Source organism: Elephas maximus, chromosome X (assembly GCF_024166365.1).
Source record: "Elephas maximus indicus isolate mEleMax1 chromosome X, mEleMax1 primary haplotype, whole genome shotgun sequence".
Taxonomy (NCBI): Eukaryota; Metazoa; Chordata; class Mammalia; order Proboscidea; family Elephantidae; genus Elephas; species Elephas maximus.
In genome coordinates, this window is record NC_064846.1 from 90,022,119 (window position 1) to 90,028,837 (window position 6,719).

A 6,719-nucleotide genomic window follows, 5' to 3' on the forward strand; every position below is an offset into this window, starting at 1 on the left:
TTCAGAACTAATTCAGTAGAAGTATGGTTCAGCATTTGGCAATCAGGGAAATAATCTGGAAAATCTTGATGGTCCAGAGTCCGTGGCTCACTAAATACACAAGCCGATTATTATGAGTCTTCTTGGTGGAAAAGTTAAATAAGCATGTAAGATGATTTGATTTGCTAGTTGCCATAATGAGTTTTTGAGATGTCATGTTAGCTACTGTGCCCTCCCAATCTGATTTTTCCATTTTTTTGTGATGTAATTTAGAAATTTTTCAGAAGTAGGACTCCCTGGGTGGCACAAACTGTTAAGCACCCAACTACTAGGTAAAAGATTGGCAGTTCAAACCCACCCAGAGGTGCCTTGGAAGTCAGGCCTGGTGATCTGCTTCCAAAAGATCACAGCCCTCAAAAACCCTATGGAGCAGTTTACTTTGCACAAATGGGGTCACCAAAGTTGGAATCAACTCAACAGCAACTAACAACAACAAATTTAGAAATTTAATTTGCTTAAAAGTATTGACTGATCAGTTTATTGCTCCTATAGTCTACTAAATTTATCATACAACAGAACTATAATTTATAATACTGTATAGGCTGCTAAAATTAGTTTTACAGTAAATAATATATTAACATAACAATAGTAACTAAATTTTACTGTGTGCTTACTACCTGCCAGGCACTGTTCTAAGGGCTTTACATGTATTCAGGACAACCTTATGAGGTAGGTACTATTATTTCCCCTATTTTACAAATTTGAAGGAACTGAGGCACAGAGGGGTAAGAAATCTGCCTAGCGTCATAAAAGTTGTAAGGAGAGGAACTGGGATTCCTGCCAAGGCAGTCTGGCTCCAGAATCCCCACTCTTAATCCTATATTATCTCTCCAAAACAGCAAAACCTCACAATATAATGGTGAAGTTAAGATGCTTTGAATACCCAATAGTCCAGAAAATGTAGCTAGCAATGTTCCAATTCATGCTTGATTATCAAGTTTTACTGTACTTTCTTTTCATACAGATTAAATTCTATATGTGTTATTATAAATATCAAAGTCTGGCCAAGTTCAAAGATATGTTCACCGTAAAGGTGGAAAAACACACATAGACCATTTCCTTCCTCTTCCTGGAAGACTCTGAGAATATAAATAAGACTAACACCATTTTAAACATTAGGTAATTTAGCCTATCCCTAAATAATATAATTGGCTAAAAACAAAACTATGAGTCCTTACTCTGAGATTAGCTTCAAAGTATCAAGGAAAATGATCAGATACCAATATTTTATTTTTTAATTATCAAATCAATAAATGACATATCATACCTTTTGCTCATTCATACTTTCAAAGAAGATAAATATGTGTCCCCTTTTAGGACAACTTTGCTCAAATATACATGTGCTTTTAAAAAAAACACAGTTCTTTTATGCTGCGTAAGAGTATGGGTTCTGAAGCCAGACTGACATTAAATCCCAGTTTAGCCACTTGCTAAGTCTGAGAATAAAATTTGGTCCTTTGAAAGAATATGTCAACTCTTACCAAAGAGCAAACAATAGACAAAGTACCAGATTTACTTTTTATACCAGAAAAAGGAACAGTTCTGGTCTCTTTCCCTTATGTGCATCAAAAAACTACTTAAAGATTCAAAATCCCATGACTTACCACTTGCCCTAAAGTTAAGAAACAGGAATTTGTGGGTTATTTTTGTAACAAACATAGTGGACAAACTTTTAGGCAATCCTAACCACACTCTGGCACTCAAAGTGAAATAATATTCTATATAAATAAACTAATCTTTTATCCATCACCACACAATGAATTTAAGGCTTTAAAACTATCTAAAAACTACAAAGGTATTTATGACTAAAATTAATCTTGTTATCACCTAACTAGAAACAGATGAACAAATAAACACTTTACTTTAGACAGACAATACCTGAAGAAATATGACAATAATCTCTATGCTAATAAGTACCTAAAAATGCATTTAGAGCTGTGGTTAAAATTACTACCAATATATTGTGGCTATAAATCTGAACTAAAAGGTAATATTTAGAGTTAACAGTGAAATAGTACAGTAACATAGAAGAAAGCATTTATAGGTCAAAATGAAACCACTAGTATGCAAATAATTTAATGTTGTTGTTTTTAATATTTTATTAATACTACAGTAAATATTATTTTAATAATACAAAATCTAGCACTAATTTAAGAATTCTATTAGAATTACTAGAACAAATAATTTTATCATCATCTAAAAAATTAAACATCTTATTTTATCCTACCACTGTTTAAGTGCAGGGATGAACAAAGGAGATTACATTTGGAACTCTTTAACAACTAGGCTCTCTATAAGCTTTTGTTAGCTCAAGGATCATCTCTCAAGTATCCTCATGACACTAGAGGTCAGCTACAAACTTATCCTAAATAGTCCTGAGAATTCTCTTTAGCGGGATCACTACTCTGAAATTCTCTCTCTCTGTTTTTCAGGTCTTAACAGAAGCCCTGTTAATGTTCTCCTCTCCTGACTGGTAGGTAGAGTGCTTCAGGTAAATACTTAAGAGAGCAGAAATGATTTCCTTCACAAATCCAAGAGCTATACCCAAAAAAAACAAACCAAACCCATTGCCGCTGAGTCAATTCTGACTCACAGCGACCCTACAGGGCAGAGTAGAACTGCCCCATAGGGTTTCCAAGGAGCGCCTAGTGGATTTGAACTGCCAACCTTTTGGTTAGCAGTCATCAATCTTTTGGTTAGCAGTTGCAGCTCTTAACCACTACACCACCAGGGTTTCCAAGAACTAAACAGTGCTCTGCAAACTCTACGGTGGGAGTGGGGGAGGACAGTAATTCAGATATTTTCCCATCCCTATCGCCTTTGATTAGGTATCAATTGCACCTGCAAGATCAACAGCAAATACAATAACACAAAACAAAACAAACAAAATCAACTAATATAAATGGCCAGGCTAAAACATTTTCCCTGAGATGTAAAATAACCCATTTATTTCAAATAGCAAATTGTTAAAAGATACTCCTGATTATAGGTCAGGGAAATTGGGCTTTTTTACATTAGAGACTTGTAATGTAAAAATGGATAACCTTTTTTTTTTAATTCCTTGAGACATAGCTATATAATTCTAAATGTGGACAAAATGGCTCAAAATGGGTATTTTTATCTTTATCTCCCTCAAGGAAAGAAATATCTGGGAAAACTGATGTAATCTACCAACACATTTGCCACTCACAAAGATGAGGTATCACCTCAATTTGCTGGCAGTGGCGGAGAAACTGTTGTTGCTATTTGGTGCTGCCGAGTCGATTTCGACTCATAGTGACCCAACGTAGCAAAGTAGAACTACCCCATAGAGTTTTCTAGGCTATAATCTTTATGGGAGCAGATCACCTGGTCTTTTCTCCACGGAACTTCTGGGTGGGTTCGAAATGCCAACTTTTTGGTTAGCAGCTGAGCATTTAACCATTCCACTACCAGGGCTGCTGGTGGAGAAACTAGGAATGTATTTATTAAACCAGAAATATTGTACCCTTTCACTTTCATGAAACACATTCTAAAGGAATTTTAATACTTTTCCTGCCATTTTATCTCAGCAAGTCAGCAAGAAAGTTATGTCACATTAAATAAATCTAAAAACTGGAATTTAGAAGTGAAAAACATGATTGCTGGGATGGTTGACTAACAGAAATACTCTGCCTAACCACTAACTATAGGGCTATCGGCTACCCCGCCCCTTGACTTATGTCCTACAAAAGATCACTGTTTAAAAAAAAAAACACACACTATAAACTAGTACTGCTCTTTAACAAAGATGAGTAGACAGAATTTTGAGACAAAACTCCCAAATATTATCTTTGCCAGTGCCTGTTATCACCTCAAACATATCTTCACTCCTCACAACTTTCCCAACTGGCAAATGAAGATTATTTTCACTCACTGGGATGTCAAAAGTCTTCATTAAAGTTTGTCCAGCATTTTAAAATATATAGATAAAACCAGTTATAACAAGAAATTTATTAAAAGTTATGTATCGCCTTAGAGCTCTCACAGAAAGGTTGTAGTGTGTTAGCTGCACTCTATTTTTTAAACAAACTTTACTGCTTCTGCATGTATGCTTAAAAGAAAAACAACCTTCCACATTAGAGAACAGAGACATTAACTTATCCTTTGAGGGTATTAGTGTCTAATCTGACCGTAACTGAAGACCAAGAATCAGGATCTTTCTAAGGCTGTGATTGGAAAAGAAAAGTTTCTATCAGGTTAAGATGATCCGTAGAGAAATCAATTTGGAGGAGACAAGGAAAAGCAGAAGTTCCTTTGAGGAAAACCTGGAACAGTTCCTGGCTTTAGATGATGCTGTTATTCATTCCCGGCAACTAAAAAAAACTATTCCAAATTACATTTAAGACACAACACTCAAACAGAATTAAAGTATAGGAAGCTTTACTTTTACTTTTTTCTGTTTTAGGTTTGAATTCACGTCAGAATTAAATCTTATACATTAACACTGCTTTTGTCATTTCCATGCTCTTTTATTATGTACAGACTTTTTCAGGATAAGGAGAGGCGCTAGAGGGTAGTTGGATATAGCTGTCAACTTACCGTATTTACAGCTCTGAAATCTATATGCTTTTTCACTAACGAGTAACGTCCTAGAAGATGTGCCTGTGTTAGAAATAGTAATGTTGACATGTTGTTGTGTGCCATCAAGTTGATTCTGATTCATACTGACCCTATAACCCAAACCCGTTGGCGTTGTCGAGGCGATTCCGACTCATAGTGACCCTATAGGACAGAGTAGAACTGCCCCATAGGGTTTCCAAGGAGCAGCTGGTGAATTTCAACTGCCAACCTTTTGGTTAGCAGCTTAAGTTCTTAACACACTGCGTCACCAGGGCTCCAATGTTGACACAGCAGTGTGTTTTTGGATGTTCTGCATCTTTCTAGCCCCCAAGTGCCTATGCTCACATTATTCCTGCTGCCTGAAAAGCCATATCCTACCTCCATTTCTGCAAAGCTAAACCTTATTCATTCTTCAAGGCCCATCTCAAATGCTCCCTTCCCTGGACTCTTAGCATTTTCTGTTCCTAATATTCAATGTTTTTAGCAATAAAAAATGCTTAAGTAATTATGTATCTGTCTTTTCTACTACACTGTGAGATCCTCCCGTTTAAAAAAAAAACTCTCATCTCTCATGTTATGACTGTAAACACAAGAAAACTTCAAATATAAAAAATAAAATCTCAGTTCAATGAAACTAGAAGTACCCCGGGGGTCATGGTCCCCAGACCTTCTGTTAGCCCAAGACAGGAACCATTCCCAAAGCCAACTCTTCAGACAGGGATTGGACTAGACTGTAAGATAGAAATGATACTGGTGAGGAGTGAGCTTCTTGGCTCAAGTAGACACATGAGACTATGTGGGCAGTTCCTGTCTGGAGGGGAGATGAGAGGGCAGAGGGGGTCAGACGCTGACTGAATGGACACAGAAATAGAGGGTGGAGAGAAGGAGTGTGCTGTCTCATTAGGGGGAGAGCAACTAGGAGTACATAGCAAGGTGTATATAAATTTTCGTATGAGAAAGTAACTTGATTTGTAAACTTTCACTTAAAGCACCATAAATATTAAAAAAAAGAAAAAATAATAAAATCTCAGTTCAAAATAGTCTTTAAAAAAGGATGAGATAAGCAGCCTAGTTATTCAATCAGTGGTGTTGCTAGAACCCACTGTCTTCATTGCTGAACTCAACTAACTTGACTATAAACTCTTTTAAGGGCAGGGACATCTTGTACATCTCCCAACCCCACCTCAGTATCACCTAATTCAATGTTCTGCACACATTAAGTCTCAATACAAATACATAGTACTGTAAATGACAAAACTATGATTAAAACAAAGATCAAATCCTGAAAAACACTGAATTATAAAATGATAAAAGTGTTGTTAGTGTTTAGAATAACCTCAACGTCTACAACAAAAATGATGTCTACAACAAAAATGATGTCAAAAATAAAGATGCAACAGGGTGGGACAAGGATGGAGACTAACTTTACTGAGAAGCGGGCACAATAAACAAAACAAAGTGGAAACGAGTGCTCTCACAGTTTAGCTTATGCTTCCACAGTAAGACAAGAAGCAAAATATCTACTTTTTATTATTTCATTAATAATGGTGATCCTAGTAGTTTTAGTTTCCAAAGTATAAAGAGGTGTCATTAAGGAGAGACCCCAGTCTACGTGACCTCCAGCACTGGGCACAGACCTCTTCGTACCTTCAATTAATTAGGTAACATACGCCATGAATGATCAGGGCATTCTCCCCAGGTGGGTACAACAAAGCGACACAGGTCAGGACCTCATCTCCCCTCCCGTCTCCCTTGGTTGAGGAGGTAAAACCTCAAGTGTGGCAAGTACCTGAGTTGGGAAGGAGTGAGAGTTTGAAGACTGCCCCATATGAAAATGACCTTCCCACCACACGGTAGTACAGAATGACAGTACAGGACACTCCCTCCAGTAGAAGGGGATGACGGGAAGCCAACATACGACTTACCTGGTTTTTCTGTCCTATCGTCAAACCTCCGGAGCTACAGCAATAAATCCAAGAGCACGGGCTTCAATCTCACACACTGGGAGGTCACAGTAGCAGCGACTGCTGTGGCAGTGGCAGTGGCAGTGACGGTGACGGCCGCCGCAACCCCACCCTCTGCTTCTTTTCTTTCTCCAC

General features: G+C 37.3%; 1 protein-coding gene across 3 annotated transcripts in view; it reads right to left on the bottom strand.

The window, feature by feature from the left end:
- ATP7A (ATPase copper transporting alpha) overlaps positions 1–6,719 on the bottom strand; it is a 210,446-nt gene extending 203,727 nt beyond the window's left edge. For all 3 annotated transcript variants that reach the window (XM_049873291.1, XM_049873290.1, XM_049873292.1), the window contains exon 1: positions 6,546–6,719. The gene's annotated coding sequence lies outside the window, so the exon portion shown is untranslated. The remainder of the gene's footprint in view (positions 1–6,545) is intronic.